Below are 19,041 nucleotides of genomic sequence, written 5' to 3'. Positions count from 1 at the left end.
GGGGGGGGGGGGGGGGGGGGGGGGGGGGGGGGGGGGGGGGAGTTTGGTTGCAGCAAGATTCAAGGGTGACAGTAGGAAGAACATGAAAATTTACCAATCTCACAGCAGCTGTGGTCTGTCTTCTAGCTATCTTTGCTGTGATACTAGTCTGTAGGTTGTTCTCAACTGGAGGATTTAGTGCCCAGCGAGCCACAAGGATCATGATCCTGAAAGATCTTGAAGGATCATAATCTCTATCAAGCCACTTCAGAAAAAATGTGTGTGACAGCACAGCACTCCTAAAGAAGTTTGTAGTCAGAAGATATATGTCAAACGCTTTCCCAGACACTGAAAGGACTGGGCAGGATAGGAAAGTGCAGTGTGCTGGTAACTGCTTGAAAGACAAACAACAAATGCCAGTGGCCCTATTTCATCAGAGCAGCTTAGTATTTTCCATATAGTCACATGCTGAGAGACAGTGACTGCTTCTAATTTGGGGCATTTTTAGCTAAGGAGACTATCCTGAACATTTTGCATTTGTCCACCGGGCTTTAATGGTTGGCATATCAAAGACTGAAGCTGGATATTAGGAAAACTTATTCTCTACTTGGAATCAAGAAGCTCTTTTCATAAGCCTTTCATAATGATAGCAGAAAAGAGGATAAGAGAATGATCTTCAGTAAAGTTCTGAGAACTGCATAACATTCTCAACAAAATTTGTGAAGCTGGATGATGCTCTAGCTGAGAAATGTTGTACCCCTGTCTCAATTAATAACTGATATTTGTACCAAAACAAAAACTTTCAAGAATGTTCAAAAATCTCAGAAAATCTAATCTAAAAATCACCACAATACCGGTTTTCTCTGTTCACAGAGTTCAGTGCTGCATGTGCATCTGGGTTATTCTTGCCTTTACACAGCAGCTCATTACGAATCTGGCCATGCTCTATCGGGAGCTCAGCTCCTGATTCCTGGCACAGCCCTGGAGTCAGCCAGTTCAAGGGAGCAGTTTTAAACTAGTTCTATAAAGTGTCTGCAAAGGGGAACCACCCTTCACGGCTTTGGTACTGTATGGAACGACGAGTATTCTTGGTTTGGCAGAATCTCGGTATGGGGAAACTAGATTTTTTGCGGAATTAATTTCTGCTGATAATGTTATGAATCATTGTGAAGGATGGTATGTTTTAAATCACTGGAAACACCAGCTCTTTGTGGTTTGTTGCTGGGTCTTATTCAGCCAGTGTATCAGAGGCATGGGGTGACAGATAAAATAATCCTGCAGAGCAGAGTCCATACTGTAGCTGCAGACTCATCAGTCCCTCTGTGTTACCATGTGGGGTCTGACTTACCAGTTAATAGGAACTTTCTTTCCACAAGGAAGGAGTGGAGTTCTTCCAGGAAGAGTGGCTGATACACCAGAGGGTTGTGTTGCTGCTCAGAGGGACCTGGACAGGCCAGAGAAGTGGGTAGGGGGGAACTTCATGTAGTTCAGCAAGGAAGAATGCCAAGTCCTGCATCTGGGCAGGGGTAACCCTATGCACCAGTACACCAGCTGCAAAGCAGCTGTGCAGAGAAGGACCTTGGAGTCCCTGTGGACAAAAGCAGACTGCTCATCCTGGAGAAGACTTAGGGAAGAGACTTACCAATTTGTAGAAATACCTGAGTGGGGAGCAGTAAGTAAGACAAAGCCAGACTTTTATAGATGGTGCCCAGTGACAGGACAAGAAGCGGTGGGTACAAACTGAAGTGCAGAAAATTTTAAAATATTTGGTGGTTGAACACTGGAACAGGTTGCCTAGTAGTGGAGTCTCTATCCTTGGAGATACCCAGAACCTGGCTGCACACAGTCCTGGGTAGCCTGCTCTAGCTGGTACCTGACTGAGCAGGGGTGTTGCACTAAATGGTCTTGTGAAGTCCCTTCCAACCCCAAACACTGTGTGATTCTGTGACTCTTAGCAGCTAAGACCAAACTCTTAGTTAAGTTCCTGGCATTGCCTTTGAAGTTTTGGTGCAGCCTGGAGCCAGTCTTCCTTTCTGACATGGGGACAGAGGGCAGTTGTAGATTACAGGGGCGTTATGATACAGTTATTGACAGACATGAATCTCAAAACCTGCCAAAAGATGAGGTAAATCTGTCAGCCCAGAGCTGAGCTCGTGGTGTTTGTGGAAGACAGCCATGCCAGACCGAAGTATTACAGATCCTGTCTACACTTGTGAGGAGAGAAACAGCCTTCCTGTTTTACCTGTCAGGATGGCAGCAAAGCTAACTCTTTACATAGGGAAATGGCAGTGAGCAGAACAAGATCTCTCTAGTGCTGTGCCTTCTCCTTCTTCTCTTTGTCAGCCTGATACTGTGTACACAAACCTGTTAATCAGAGAGAAACCGAGCAGGGTGGTAAAGAACAACAAGGAAGGCAAGATCTCTGCTAGAGAAAGGTCTTTTGTATTGAGGTGGACAGTGAACAAGGTAAGAAAGTGCAGCAGTACAACGAGTGTTCAAAAGTGTTAAGGATGTTTGACATTTGCCACTGCAAATGCTGCTTCTGCCCTGCAAGGAGCCTGAAGAAGGCCAGCAGAAGTGGTGAGTCCTCAGGGAAGTGCATCTGCTGTGATTCCACTGATTGTGCTTTGCAGGATGTTCTCCTCTTTCTTTGGGGAGAGCAGGGAGGTCTTCTATGACTGGGGAGAAGAAAATATCATCCATCTTCCAAACAGGCCAAAAGAATAATCTGGAGAACTACAGATGGAGGTCAGTTCTCGGTGCCTGGGAAAATCATGGAGGGATTCATCCTAGAGAACATTTCTGGGCCCATGAAGATCACTGGAAACAGCCAGCACGAAATTACCGAGGCTAAATCACACTCAGCAGACTTCTAGGATAAAATGACTGGATTTGCGAACAAGAGAAGAGCTGTGGACATCACATACTTTCACTTTACAAGGCTTTCAACACAATCTCCCACAATACTCTTGGTATCCAAAGTCATTGACAAGGTGCCAAAATAAGACCTGAGGCAAGTTCAGACTAGAAGTCCCACTTGAATTTTCCTTTGATGTTCTGACCCTTTCCAACAATACAGGCTGAGTGGTGACACATCTCCCTCAGTGCAGGTCTCCTCAAAACCTCTTCTTCGTTCAAAATACACTCTTTCAAACTCTGTGTAAACAGCTCCTATTCCACTTTCAAGGATTTACTCCCCCCTGAGGTGCACATTATGTGTTTGGAGCCTTAAACCCCGATTGCTGTGGTCAATAAGGCAACATGCCTCCCAGTATGCTGGAGGTCGGTGTCCCCACAGAGGCTGCGCTCCCAGTGGGTGCTGCAGTCTCCCTCTCTTAGTGGAGATTTGCAGTGGAAGAGGCATAAGCCCCTTGCTGTCTGACACCCTCCCCACCTTGCTGGATGCTGCTGGAGGAAGCCTGCCTGGCCAGATCTTCCTGCTCGGTCCTTTCCTTTAAACGGGCTTGCATTAGTAAACCCAGCATCACAGACCCACATTGGTGAGAAAGCTGTTGCTTGGCAACGTAGAACTTCACCGTGGCATACCAGTTCCTCTCTGATGAAGTCAACAAGAAAAAGAACATGACATCAGTGGGTTTCTAAGTTTCTTTTACATTTACTTTTTATTGGCACCTGCAATATGGAGACAAGAGAAATGAGGCCAGAATTTCTGAATGATGTAAAGAGAAGGTCGACAGTAAAAAACACTCTGCAGCAATAGAGAAGAGCAAGAAGTGCAGGAATGGAGGACAAAAATTAAAGGATCAGTAGCTGCACTTGAGGAGTAGCAGAAAATGAAAATGGATATGGTGTGCTGTCTTCACACAGGAGCCAGCATTCCACAAAAAGAAAAGACAAACCAACATAAGGCATACAAACAGACATAACAATAACAAATTCAGGAATATATTCCTCAGGAGGAAACTATATATCCCTAAGGAAAAGCATACCTATTAAAAACTGGAAGAAGCAGTAGCAGGGACTGGCAGTGATTTTACTTTAAACATCCTGGCACTTAACTTTCCTGGTTTGTTCTAGATTTGCTGTTTACTAAGGTGCTGGGCGTATGGCTGATCTACACTGCACCGTGTCGATCACATGCAGAAAGCCCAGCTGTACAGTGTTATAGCCCAAAACCACTTGAGCTGTCTGACACCTTGCCTGTGCCCCACAGGCTGCTCATTTTTGCCATGATGGGTGAATTACTTCCCCCCTCAGATGGCCCTGACCCCCTGCTTCAGCCTTACAATTTTTTCTCTACCTTTGTCCTCACAATTTTTTCATGGTGGACAGGCAGTTGTGAGCAGTTCCCTGTAGCAGGCCCCTGTGACATTACAGTCAGAGCTGTCTGATGTCTGAGGAGCCGGTGGAGAGGAACAGCGAGAACTGCCAGCACGGGCGAGCAGCAGCCCTTGTCACGTCATTCACCTGCTGAGCACCCAGGGCTTACCATCAAACGGGAAATATTCCTCAAAAGAGGCAACTGAAGTAGGCTAAGAGCAGACCGAGGAAACTGAGCACAGTTCTTCAAGACAGTTATTAATTACCCCAAAGATCAGGTGAATTGGACAGGCAGATGTGCCATAAACTGGAAAGCCCAAAGCACTGTACTACAGTCAGTTGCCAGACCCTTTCATTTTCTGTCAGATCATGTCAGAGCAAAGGCAAATTACTCCTGACAACTATGAAAATGCTTCTCTTCCTGTTCCAAAGCCTATTTTTTGAAAGAGGTGAGCATCAGATCTGCGTAGCCTGATCCTGCTTAGTCTTGCATCACACAGGCAGGTTGCACATCTGAGGTACCTGTCTCAGCACAAACCTGCCAGTCCTCTGCTCACTGGGGAAGCTGGACCATGCTGGAGACATGTTACAGGTGGCACCAGGCAGTGTTGTGTCACAACCTCACAGTTTTCCCACCTTGGACTGTTTTCCCCATGTCTTGTGTCTCAGGGTTGCACAGCCTCATAAATCATAGAGAACTGAAAATCTTTGTAAGCTGATTTACCTCTCTGCAAAGCAAATGCTGGCACATGCATTATTCTGCACCCCCAGAGCTCCCATGGAAATGTGGAGGGCCACCAAGCTCGAGGACATGGCTCAAAGAAACAGAAAATTTGCATGCAAGGGAAGAAGGACGAGATCTGCCTGTGCCCAGGCTGAGTGGGCACCTGGTACTGAGCCTTCCTGCACCAAACAAATTAAACACAAGTGAAACGCCGTTAGGCCTTGTGAAGCACCCTGGTGATTTATTCATGACACATTAGAGAGGGCATTGGTAATAATAGTGCTTTTGCACAGAAAGTAAATAGCAGGAATTAATTTAATTAGCATTAGACTTGAATCACAGATTTTTCCTGACTGTTTCTGTCAGAGACCTGCAAGGGGAGGCTGCTCCCGGCAGGATGGAGAGGAACAGCAGGACAGTCCCTGGCAGCCCCTGGACCCACGTGGAGCCAGCAGGGCAGGATGGGGCCAGGAGCCGGGGCCAGCCCCAGCCCCAGCCGCCAGACAGGACCGCGGGTACGAGGCAGCCCAAGGCCGAGCAAACTGAGGCCAAGGTCAGCAAGGGACATAGGCAGGGCTGAGGCTGCAACATGGCCCCAGCCAGCAGCAAGGGTGGAAGTCTGAGCCTCATCCTTTGTGAAGGGGAGCCTCAGCAAGTCCCTCACCCATCCCCACTCTTGTGATCCCAGGTTGCAGCTGCACAAGGTCAGAGCTGGCCTCCAGTGTAGGCAGCCAAGCCTGGCGTACACCAGACCTGACAGCCCTCCAGTAAACCCAGTGATGTAAATGCTTTGATAGCTGCAGCTGACAGAAAGGAAGTTCCCTAGCCAGATGTACACCCAAACTCGTGATCATTTCTAAGGACCAGGAAGTCAGCCTACAGCACCTAATGAAAAGGGGGGAAAAAAAAAAAAAAAAAAAAAAAAAAAAAAGCAAGGAAAGACCTCACATTTGAAATCAGCACTTCAGGAGAGTGAGATAGGATGGTTTAAACTTGTACTCTGCAAAATACTAAACTGTATGCAAAACATCACAACAAACTTTAAAAGGTTGCAAGTGCTGGAAAACTTTCTGAATGCACTTTTTTGCCTTAGAGCTGATGTTGAGTCACAGCATCTTTCTCTAAAGTGTGGTATCGGGTTCATATGTTTCAGCCACCTTTGCTGACTAGGGGTCATTAGTGCAATGTCACTAAAAAAAACCTGTTTGTGATACCTCTCTTGCTGCTCTGTTTTATGTTGCCACATTTAATTAAAATAGCTGGGTTTCTGAAGTCAATAATTTTTCATCATTTTATGAGTAAAATGAAAAGTAGAAATCTGAGATCACCTGATAATAAGTAATTTCTCTCATAAACCTTTACAAAATATCAATGTGTATCAAAAGAAAATGTGCAGTGCATGAACCAAAGAACATTTATCTTTTAATTTATAGTAGTGTTGCCTACTTTGGTGCTGGGGCAGCAGTGGCCAGGCAGCTGCAACACCTGAGACAAGCCCAGGAAAGTATAATTTCAGTTTTATTTGGCTTAATTGTATTGTCAATATATATCAATATCTCATTTTATGCCTGGACCTGAAAATATTTCATCTGTACTTGTTCCAGCACCCTTGAGTTGAGTTGCCTGGCAGTTGGCAGGCAGGCAGCTCCTCCCAGCGCAGCCCCACCACAGCTGCCAGCCAGATCACACCTTGCTGCAGAAGTTATAACGTCTTTTTTTTGATTTTAGCAGAGGACTTGAAGTTCAGGAAACACACCACACCGAGGTCTTAAACGTTCAGGTCAGCTCTGCACCCCAGCGCGTTCCCTGGGTGGTGTCAAGTTTGGTCCAGCGGCCCTTTGTGTCACTCCTGGCGATGTGTGAAGGGCTGAGGAAGCACCCTGCGTTCCTCGGGCACCCGCTGCATGCCAGGAGACACCTGGCGAGCGGAGAGCGGCACCCGCCGCTGCCCGAGTCCCCCGTGCATTATACCGGGGTGGATTTGCAGAAATTACAGCGGGGCTACTCGGTACAAGCAAGTCAGCGGGAAACCTGGCTGGTTGTCCAGCTGACAGTTCCTGATTCCGAGTTGCAGTGAGGGGGCTGAGCCATCCGGAGGGCTGGGTTCTGGTGAACTGTTCCAGTTTATTTCTTTCATGTTAATGAATGCTGTTTCTCTCTTCCCTGTTTTATATAGAGGGTAAAGAAGTTAATAGTAACGCAAACAGCTTGATATTTATGAATACATGAATTATGAAAAATAATTCATTTTGCAGTCACTGTTAATTGAATGAGTATCATAAGTATAGATAATATACCTACTTGAAAAATTTAAAAATCCCTGTAACTGTCATTTGTAACAATCAAGATATTTGTCTGTGAATATTCATATAGTATCATTAAGATATAATGCTGAATAATGGACGTGTGAAACTATGAATGTTAATGACAGAGTTTAATTCTTAATTTCTAAGGCCTTTATAAATGTGCTATTAACCTTGAAATGTCATCGTATCCATGGCGCTTAGTCTGACAATACAAATTTTTATTTATACAATGTAATATTGGTTATAAGGTAGAGTTCTCCAGTGATTTTTATTGTAATTTACTAAAGACTTAAAGTGCAGAAACAATTAATTAAATACTGACTTTTGAAACGTATAAATTACAAATAATATTACTATAAGATAGTTACTGTAACATGTTGAAAGTCTCTCTATATGTTTTGCATTTTCATTGCAATTCTGTCCACTGTAGATAAGTTTATTGTGGTCTTTTCTCTGTATCACGAAGGATAATGAAGTATTAACTTTGTCCCTTTTTCACTCTTTGTAATGAGCCACAGGGTTTGTCTAGTCTGTTGAAAAGGAGGCGGAGGGGCCACCTTCCCGCGCTCTGCAGCCTCCCCAGGCTCAGGGCTGTGTCAGGGGAGGTTCAGGCTGGACAGTAGGAAGCGTTTCTTTACCCAGAGGGTGATCAAACCCTGGAACAGGCTTCTTGGGGAGGTGTCAGTGCCCCGGGGCTGTCAGTGGTGAAGAGGTGTTTGGACAATGCCCGCAGTAACAGGCTTTAACTTTCCATCAGCCCTGAATTGTTCAGGCAGTTGGACCAGGTGATCACTGTAGGTCCCTTCCAACTGAAATACTCCGTTCTGTTCTGTTCCATTCTATTCCATTCTGCTCTGTCCTAACAGGGTAACACTTTCTGTCGACATGGGGAGAGCAGTGAATGTTGTTTATCTGGACTTCGGCAAAACATTCAGTACAATTTCCTACAGCCTTCTCCTGGACAAATTGTCAGGACAGTTTGGATGGTTGGTCTCTGAGATGGGTAGGAGTTTGGCTAATAGTCCACACCCAGAGCACAGTGATCAATGTTTTTCACTCAGGCTGGCAGCCTGTCACAAGTGGGGTCCCTCAGGGATCAATACTGGGTCCCTTCTGGTTCAACATCTTCATAAACAATCTGGGTGATGGGGTTGATCTCACCAAGTCTGCTGACACTAAACTGGGTGATGAGGTTGTATTAGGTTTAAATGGGGCAGGGTTTGGGTTGTGAGTGAGGGGCTACAGGGGTGGCTCCTGTGAGAAGCTTCTCAAAGCTTCCCATAGCTCCAGGTTGGACCCGCCTCTGGCCAAGGCTGAGCAATGGTGGTAGTGCCTCTGCGATAATGTATTTAAGAGAGGAACCTGCAAAAGAAGTGGAGGAGTGAGGAAAATACCTCTGCAGACACCCAGGTCAGTTGAAGAAAGGGGGGAAAGGGGGAGGTGTGCGGGAGCCCCTTTGTATGCCCCCTCCTGGCAGCACCTGCAGCCCCTCCGCTCCCACCCATGGGGCTCACCCCAGTGCACCCGGGGGTGCCTGGCACTGGGGGCAAGCTGGAGCAGTTTGGGAAGAGCTGCAGCCCGTGGGAAGGACTCAGGTGGGAGAAGTCCATGGAGGACTGTCTGCTGCGGGAGGGACCCACGCTGGAGCAGGGGAGGGGTGTGAGGAGTCCTCCCCCAAGGAGGGAGGAACAAAGGGTGATGCACTGACAGCAGCCCCCATTCCTTTTTCCCTGTGCTGCTGTGGGGAAGAGGGAGAGAAGTGGGGAGCAAAGCCGAGCCCAGGAAGAAGGGAGGGGTGGGGGAAAGGTGTTTTTAAGATGTCATTGTGTTTTTCACTATCCTGCTCTGATCTGATTGGTAAATTGGAGTTGGTGGTGGTTTTCAAATTAAATTGACAGTTTCTTTTTTCCCTAGTTGAGTCTGTGTTTTGCCCATGATTATAACTGGTCAGTCATCCCTCCCTATCCTTGTCTCAGTCCCTGAGCCTTTTGTTATATTTTTGCCTCCCCATCCCACCAGGGAGGGGAGGAATGATCGGGCAGCTGCATGGTGCCCAGTTGCCCTGTGGGCTTAAACAACAACAGAGGTGGACACATCAGAAGGGAGAACCATCTCACAGAGTGATCTGGACAGGCTGGAAGGGTAGGCTAGCAAGAACAGTAAGAAGTTTTAAGAAAGGCAGGAGCAGTCTTGCTGAAAGGGACCTAGAGAGACCTAGTGGGCAGCAAGATGAACATGAGTCAGCAGGGTGCTGCTGCAACAACAAAGGCAAATCAGATCCCGGGCTGCATCTGCAGGAACGTTACTGCTGGAATGTGAGATGTGATCATCCCACTCCACTCAGTGCTTGTCAGGCCACACCTGCAGTATTGTGTCCAGTTCTGGTCCCCAGAATTTAAAAAAGACATCAACAGACTGAAGAGGGCCCAAAGAACAGCCAGGAAGATGATCAAAGGGCTGGATAATTTGCTGGATGAGGAAAGACTGTAGGAGGAGAGAAGGCGGCTCAGGGGGAACCTCATCACAGCATTCCAGTACCTAAAGGGTGGCTCAAGGAGGACAGAGGCTCTCTCTTCACAAGGAGCCCCATGGAGAACACAAGGGGTGATGGGTACAAGATGCACCAGGAGAGGTTTCATCTCAATAGGAGAGAAATTTTTTATAGTGAGAACAACCATTCAATGGAACAACCACCCCAGGGACATGGTGGAGTCCCCGTCGCTGGAGGTTTTCAACATGTGGCTACACAGGGTGCTGGAGAATCTCATCCTGGCTCCCTTTCCCATGAAAGGTTGGAGCAGATGATCTTTTGTGGTCCCTTCCAACCTGGGCTGCTCTGTGATTCTGTGATGATTTGTAAGCTGTTCAAGTCTTGAAACCCTTCCCTGTTTTGCCAGGAAAATGATGATGAATCTTAAGGAGACCTAAAGCTGAAAGGACCATGGCTTGTTTACATTGCGATTCTTTCCCATAATCCAGTATTTCATAACCCTTTTGACTTCCCTTGCTAGTAGAAATTAAACCATTAAAGACAACTGGCCTTTCTTGCATACTTAGCACTGATAAATATGGTAATGAATGTATTTCTACTATAAGGTAATTTGGAGTTTGCTTCTTTAATGGACAGTGTGATGATTTCCATTTACTATTTAGAGAAAAAGGAAGAGTAGTAAGTAAGTTTTAGACAGTGTAACTTTTGGAATATCAGAAGTGTTCTTGAAGTTTGGCTTCTACTTATGATAAACATATGTAACAAAGCACAAGAGTCACAGCAAATCTGCTCTTTGATTTTACATATTTGAGAGCAGGAAAAATGCATTCACATGAGTAGGTTAAGCCAAAACAGAAATAAATGAGGGCAGCCAGACAGAAGTTGGTGAATTTCTCATCTGGGACAAGAGTACAAAGCTGTAGTACTCCTGCATTTAAGGGCAAAAAAATCATTTGTCTTCCTGAAGCTAGGTGATTTCAAGCTGAGAAGCTGCTTCTTAAGTGAGGAGTGAGAACATCAAATCATTTGTTTCAATGTTGAAAGGTTGCCCAGAAATTCAATTAGAGGTCTTTTCAGCAGAAGATCCTGAAGTCATTCAAAAGAAAGAATCTCAGCTTGTCCCCTGTACTGTTCTTCAATATCCCCCTTTGACTTTGAGGGACTTGTAGAAGTTCTTTCTGCAGTTGTCCCTGAAACAACCAGAGTTCGTTTTCAAACACAAACACTTTTCACGTCAGGCAACAGCTTTAACACTGCAGCTCTATATTAAGTGCACTCAAATAAAACAAGATATAACCCATATAAATGTGCTGCCTAAAATCCAAGATGGTTTGTTAGTTCAGAGCATTTTGTGTTTGTCTTTAATTAATAGTTTTATGCACTTAACAGTTTTGAAAATAAGTAATTCATGAGAGTTGTTATACAGTGCAGTGAACCACCACTTTACAGGAGCTCTTTGATAAGGTTTTCAGATCGTCTGTGCATGCATATGAATATACCTGTAATTTCCCGAACAATTTTTATAGTGCAATCTACACTCAGCTGTTTTCCATATTAGCAATTCACAATCTAATAGTGCAGTTGAGTATCCAAAATTCAAGAAAGCAAGCGTCAGCTATACAAAATTCCACATTTTCTCTACCACATTTTCACAACAGCTTGGATACTGTGCAGCCCCCAGCCCTGGGCAACCCTGAGACATGCTTTGCTCATCCTTCTTGAGTCCTGAAGAGATTTCCTCAAGTGTCTATGATGCTGCCCATCCATGCAATGAAAATTAATTTGCCACAGACTTCTCAACTATTCAGAATATTATATTAGCTCATCTGTTTCCAGAAGTGTGCAGTGCCTTAGCACCACTGCACTGCCGTCCTCGGAATTGTTCCCAGCACTGATCCTGATGTATCTGCTGGGGCTGCTGCAGCTGGTCACAAGCCTCCTGGCCCCTTAGGACCTGACCCTTCTATTTCCTTCCTGAAGTTTGACTGGAGCTCAATTTAACATTAAAACACCAGGACAGCCGCAGCACTGGAAATTAATTTGTCACGGCCTCGGCTGGCCACTTAACATGAATCCACAGCCTCTGTCACACCACAATCCCGTGCTGCTGGGAGACCAAACCCCCCTCTGCCCTGCAGCCACAGTAATTAGGGGACTTCTAGTAATTAATTTGCTTTGTCAATCTTGTTTATATTTCTGTTGCAAGGAAAGGAGGTTCTTTGTAAACAGATGCCACTCTTTGCCACTTTTAAAAGAAATTATTATCCCTAAATTCTATCTTCTGTCTATGGGACAGAGTGTAGATATGTTGTGACATTGAAGGATGCTCAAGCACACAGAAAGACATGAACTATTTCCAGTGTGGTTACAAGAGATACATTTTGTAACAGCTTGAGCAATGTTATTACCAAAATATTATTTATGCCTTGAAAATTTTCAAATCATGGTACAACTGACCACAAAGAGTAGGATAAAATGTCTGGGATTTTAATGAAATCAACAGTATACTATGAGAGAGTGAATTCTCAGTTGGTGGGTGACTGACTGTAGTTGTCATCCATGCTCTGGGGCTGCTGGACAAACGCTTCTTACAAAGCCCGGCAACCACTGCCGGAGGTGAGGCAGCACCTGTGCTGCACTGGAGTCACAGCAGGAGGGAGATTCACTGGTAGGAAGGCCCAGTTGGGAAAGCGTTGTGGCAGGATGGGCACTGCCTCTATGTCTGGGTTTCCATGAAATTCAAGGGTTTAGAGGAGTGGGTAGAAGATCCTTTTGGTGGTGCTGGAAAAAATGTCAGTACATGTGAAAACCTACCATACCCCCCTGCAGCAGCAGCTGACACACAAGAGGACCCATGTCTTCACAAACTCAGATGTTCTATGCCTTTAGCAATTGTTTCTGTGAGCAAGTACATAAAAAGAAGAAACTGTACGTTCTTTAAATACTTTTACTGGGGTTTTATTCTATTATACAAAGCCACAGTTGTTTAAAGATTATATACATATACTGGACCTGCTCAAGCAGGTCCAGAGGAGGCCATGAAGACAATCAGGGGGCTGGAGCCCCCCTGTGAGGACAGGCTGGGAGAGTTGGGGGGTTCAGCTGGAGGAGAGAAGGCTCCGGGGAGACCTTAGAGCGGCCCCCCAGGGCTGAAAGGGGCTGCAGGAAAGGGAGGGGGACACTCTTGATCAGGGAGGAGGGATAGGACGAGGGGTAATGGGTTTAAACTGACAGAGGGGAGATTTAGGTGAGATGTAAGGAAGAAATTCTGCCCTGTGAGGGGGGTGAGGCCCTGGCACAGGTTGCCCAGAGAAGCTGTGGCTGCCCCCTCCCTGGAAGGGTTCAAGGCCAGGTTGGACAGGGCTTTGGGCAACCTGGGCTGGGGGAAGGTGGCCCTGCCCGGGGCAGGGGTGTGGGACTGGATGGGCTTTAAATTCCCTTCCAACACAAACCATGCTGTGATTCTACAATATGATACTACATCTGTGTGATCTTTATTCAAGTGTAATATGTTAAAGTTCTTTTACCAGTCTTGCTATGCACATGTAGTGTGACATCTTGTAAAATGTTATACCACCGAATGCAAACACAAAACTTCACTGTGTGTAAAGACATACTGAACACCCCTTGTTCAGAAGTAAGAGTCCACCGACCAGTGCAGTGGGATTCAGCCAACCCAGTGTCTGTTCCCTAAAGATAAGAATGGGTAGCTGTTGAGTGTGGCAAAAGGAGTAGCAGGAGTCAGACAGCTCCTGTGGCTTTGCTTCAGTAGCATTTCCTTTTATAGTATATGACATTTTACAGAATAGGAATGACTGTTCTTTAGAGATTTTTTCACCACATATATGGAAACAATTCAAGGAAGGAAGTAGGAGGAATAGGAACCATTGCTATAGTTTTCTACAGGTCTAGATAATGAAAAGACCATCAAGATACAGTTACAAAATGACTACTCCATATGTGCAAATAAGAGAAGGATTCAGGGCTTTTGAGACAGGAGAAATTGCATGCTTGAAATACACCCAGACATATATTGATTTCCTATTCTGTAGACCCATGCCTCAACCAGTATTAAAATTCATTAAAACTTGGCATTATTGGTCTTCTGAGCATTTCTAAAGATTCATCAATGACCAGGAAAAGAAGGAAAATAATTAAAGTATTGTAAAAGGGCACACCTCTGTTTGTCACTGTCTCCCATTCTCATCAGGGTGTAGCACAAAAGACAGTCTCCAGGAGTTCACATCACAATTACTGAGCTCGGCAATCAGGACAAATGAGAAGTAGAATAATTTCCAGCAGACTTTCAGATTGTTAAAATTGAATAAAGAATTATGAACAAGTATATACCCAGGATACAATTTAAACAGTCACATTCCATCTGTCAAGGACACAAAAATAATTGCATAGCTGTATAGAACAATCTAAAAATGTGTGGAAGCAAATCAAAATATTCAGGATTCAGACAGCAAAAGACAATGGCTGTTTCTTTATCCAAGACAATATTAAGATTTTTTTTTTAAGAAAAGCCATTTGATTGAAACAGAAATCTTCTCCAACATAAGGAGTGGAAATGTATGTATAAAGGGGAAAGCAGGCAGTGGCTTTTACTTAGGAAGACCACAGTAGGCACCACTAACACTCCAAAATCCGATCTGCAGCAGTCTGTCTTCAGTAAACTGCAAAATTAAGGGGTCAGATGGAGATAAACTCTTCTCTGGTCCAGTTCTGACATGCCAAAGCTTAGATGGGATTTCCCATAAGAGATCTTGCAACTTCCAGAAGGGAGATGACACAGAACATCGCAGGTATGTGGAGATGAGTTGGGTAAAAATCACACAGCAAGAAACTGGCTGCCAGCACACCCATTTCCCCAGTGGCTCCTGCCCAGGAACTAGAAGTTGGAAGGAGGCACTTGCGCTAGGCAAGGCATCCAGGCCGCTGTCTGTACAGGCACAGCAAAAGAAGACTGCCAGGAACTATGTGGCTTGTCACAGGGGTACAGGCACCCCTATGCTGGGGGCAGCAGAGCTGACTGTGAGGGGCCGCAGCACAGCGCTTCCCTGTCAGACAGCAAGAAGTTACCTGGTCTGCCCAGATTAAATGCAGATTGCAGAACATCCTGGTGGGCAGGCTAGCCTCGAGTACACCAGAACTGGAATAACTGACTCTTCCCATTAGTCATTTGTTCAGTGACTAGCTTCTACCAGCTGCATTTTATGCTCTTGGTTTTGCATCAGAAATAGCTACCAAGTATTTGATTCCTAACCAACCTCTTCATGCACTTATGGTGCTGCAGCACTCCGTGATATCCACTAAAATTGTCTCTTTTCCACACAGGTTCATCTTTGCATCCTGGCATCCAGAGCCCTTTGCAATGTTTGTTTAAAGCTTTACATTGTGGTGGAGTAGTTACAAATTAAAGTCTAAGAAACTCAGAAAAATAATGAGAATTAACAGTTTTCTGATACTTAACCTCTCCAGTGACACAGAAGGTGTCCCTGGGCATATGACAGATGAGCTGGGTCAGTTCAACATTTGTATTAGAGCATCATGAAAATGCTTTGTAGGTTTTTCAGTCATTTTCAAAAATTATTTGATGAAATTTTCTGAGAAACTACTGAAATGTTCCATCTAATCTCTTCTAAAGTACAGGAGCAGCAGAACAGTGTCCTCAATAACCACTTAGTTTGTGTCACTCTGCGAACACAAGTTCTGTGGCACAGGCATCACAGCAAAAAGTATCTTCCCAATTTCTCTGCCTCCTGGTTCACATTAGGAAAAAGTTTAGGGAAAAAAACAAGACCCAATCACCTGAAGATTAACTATCTCCAGATGAAATCAGAGACTGCTTCCCATTCATTCCCTGTTCCTTGGAGCAAGCAAGCAAAACCTGCTGGAGCTGCCAGTGTGACAGGCCCTTGAGCTCTCCCCCATCTAGTCCAGTTGGCTGGGTCCACGGTTGGCTTCATCACTGGTAAAAGTTGTGCAGAAAGCTACTAGTGAGAGCTGCCCTCCTTCCTGTGGGAGATTCTTTTAAGCAGAGGCTTTCCTGCTCGGAGAACCCTGTTGTAAAACTCTCCCACAGGAAATAAAATCCCTGGTTTTGTCATTCTCCCTGAAGCCACTCCACATCAAACAAACCATAAAGTGGAAATGTGATGAGATTATGCTACCAAACTTCTAAGCATAGAACTCTGTAATTTGAAGACAGGTGCAGAAAAAGTGAAATAATTGTGTGCCTTATATTTACATCTCACTTTTCAAGACAATTTCTGTTTGTTTTATAAAGTCATAGAACGGTTTGTGTTGGAAGGGACCTTAAAGACCACCCAGTTCCCCGGGCAGGGCCACCTTCCCCCAGCCCAGGTTGCCCAAAGCCCCGTCCAACCTGGCCTTGAACCCTTCCAGGGAGGGGGCAGCCACAGCTTCTCTGGGCAGCCTGTGCCAGGGCCTCACCCCCCTCACAGGGAGAATTTCTGCCTTAGATCTAATCTAAACCTACCCTTTTGTAGTTTAAAACCATTACCCCTTGTCCTGTCACTACAGGCCCTGGTAAAAAGTCCTTTGTTGTTCTTATAAGTCCTCTTTATACATTGAAAGGCTGCAATAAAGTCTCCCCAGAGCCTTCTCTTCTCTAGGCTGAACAACCCCAACTCTCTCTTCTTCACAGGAGAGGTGTTCTAGCCCTTGGACCACCTTCATGACCCTCCTCTGGGCTAACCCTAACCCCACTACAGGTGGGGTCTAATTTCTAATCCCCTGAAAGATTCCTTTGTATCTGTTTTCCTAAAAATCTTTACCAATAGTCCCCAGTTAAATAGGTTCTGAGGAGCTTCTGATATCAGAGGTATGGAAATATTGTAAATAGCTGAAAGTGTGTACCCAAATCCAAGTTCAATTAAGACTGGAGCGGAGAATTAATTCACAGTGTATGGAAGGGTGGAAGTCCCCAGTGCAGTAAACAAACGTCTTCATGCTGCCCTGCAGCATCTCCCGGCACTGACCACGCTCCCACCAGAGATCCCGTCTGGGATTGTCAGAGCAGCACTCCTTTCTTAGCAACTGTCAACCTCTTCCCAAAGTCACATTTTTCTCTGCAGTGGATGGAAATTGCAGCTGCTTTTACTGATGGTGCCTCCTTCTTTCCCTTGCGCTTAGAGCAAAGCCCAAAGCTGCTGGCATAGTGCAGTGTGCCTTAGGGCCACGTCTGGACTGTATTTGTGCTCTAACCTGCATTACGGCACCTACAAACCTGCTGCATTTCCCACACCACCACATTGCTTCAAGTTACATTCTTAATTCACTGTAATAAATTTGCTTAGTAGTTTTTGCATATTTATAACATTCAGAGAACAAATACAGAGATTAAGATACTCTATTTATCATACAGAAAAGTTCCTAAATGGTTACTTTAAGTAAAAAACTCATTTAGCCATGAGAAACACTACCATAATACTTGAGAAGGTAATTAATTGAGTGCAAATTACAGCCATTACAGTATATCTTGTTTATACTTTAGCATTATGTAGGTTCTTCAAATTTAACTTTGTTGCTCTTGTGTTTGTATTTCTGGAAGATATTCTTGGTTAAACATAATTTTCTTCTAATTCAAAGACATCAGAAAATTAAGCATCCAGCCCTTCTCTCCAAAGTTGGTTTCAGTGCTTAATAATGCTTGGAATTAAAATCACAGACAAGTAGCATATAAAAATTTGTGTGAGCTAAGATGACAGCCTCTGAGCATTTTGCACTTTCCTTCCCTGAGCTGTTGACATGGACCCACGTGGCTGCATGCCATTCCTTCGAGGAGGTACAGAATTTCATCTCTATATTTGATATTGTTCCACTAAAGTTAATGCAAACCTACTCTGACTGGCATGTAGGTAAATATAAGAAGCTATTGCTCTATTGAAAGTTTTCACATTTGCAGCGTTCATGAAGATACACTGCTGAAATATGTCAATAAACATTCTCCCCACCCTGTGGTCAGTCTGTTCTCCACTTAATTTCCGAATACTTGCCTAACTGCAATTAACATGACACAAGATATTCTAGAATAAACAATACACCTCTGAGACAGTCACGATTTATTCTCACAGCACTGGTCAGAGGAAAAACAAAAGGTCATGCAAAATTAACTCTTTACTGGGAATGTCACTGGAGTGGAGTCTAGTCAGAATAAATCCAGGAATCTTGTTTTTATTTTTCACTATTCTGTTAACTGTAAATACATAAATAAAATCAGTGCATGGTGCTTTATGTAAATAAATCTGATAATCCAGACTCAGTGCACTCCATAATCCTGTTAAAACAACCTAATTTCCTATTAGTTTAAATGTATATACTTTTAAAACAATACAGGAAATTCTTTGTGAAAATTACAGTTGAAGCTAGCACTAATATTTAATGATACTCTGAATATAATATTACCCAGTGGGAAGCATTTTTATCAGCCTGGATTACTCAGTAAAACAAGTAACCAGGTCTTTAATTAATCACTGTTGAGTTGTTACCTAACACTTTCTCAGAGAGATATTTATACTCAGCTTGTTACCCTGAAATTGTATGGAAATATCTCCATTTGTAGGAGTAAAATTAACCAGCAGACTAAATCTGCAAGAAATTGATTTGATGGATGAACTGCAGCATGTGTGGAAAATTTGCTGAGCCCTGGTTGTAGCAGATTAGCAGAACGATGTTCAGGTGACATATATTTATAAGTTGTGATCTTCAGTATCCTGTGGCTAATGCTGTTAAACTTCTTTAGTAGTGATCTGGAGGGTGGGACAGAGCATGCCTTCAGCAGTCTCATGGGTGGTCCTACTGCAGTATCAAGTAGGCACCTGAAGAGGAGTCTCATGTTGAAGTGAGTTTTGATCTTGTGTGGGCTACCTGTGTATAAGGTAAGAAAATGCTAGCAGCAAAAGCGTAGCTAATTGAAACTAGGCAGAGGACTGAAGGTTGTGTTAGAAAGATGTCTTTTAGAAACTGTGTAACTAAACAACATGAAACAGGTAAGTGAAGGGATTTGTTTTGTTTTGTGTTTTAGCCTGTAGGTAGAACCCATCCAACTACATCAAATTAAGCCCCACACCAGAGGTTATTGCAAGATCAGGTTTGGGAAAGAGCCTGGACAAGAAAGCATCAAGTTCCTTTAAGAGTACAAGAGATCTATTAGGATTTCAAATATACAAGGAAGAAAGGGTAGGAAAGTCTTCAGAAGAAACTTAAACATTAAATAAAGTAGAACATCCATT

This window comes from Athene cunicularia (genome assembly GCF_003259725.1).
Source record: "Athene cunicularia isolate RWA chromosome 5 unlocalized genomic scaffold, athCun1 chr5_part1, whole genome shotgun sequence".
Classification (NCBI taxonomy): Eukaryota; Metazoa; Chordata; class Aves; order Strigiformes; family Strigidae; genus Athene; species Athene cunicularia.
The sequence above is the reverse complement of the archived record's forward strand: the minus strand, read 5'-3'. Positions refer to the sequence as shown.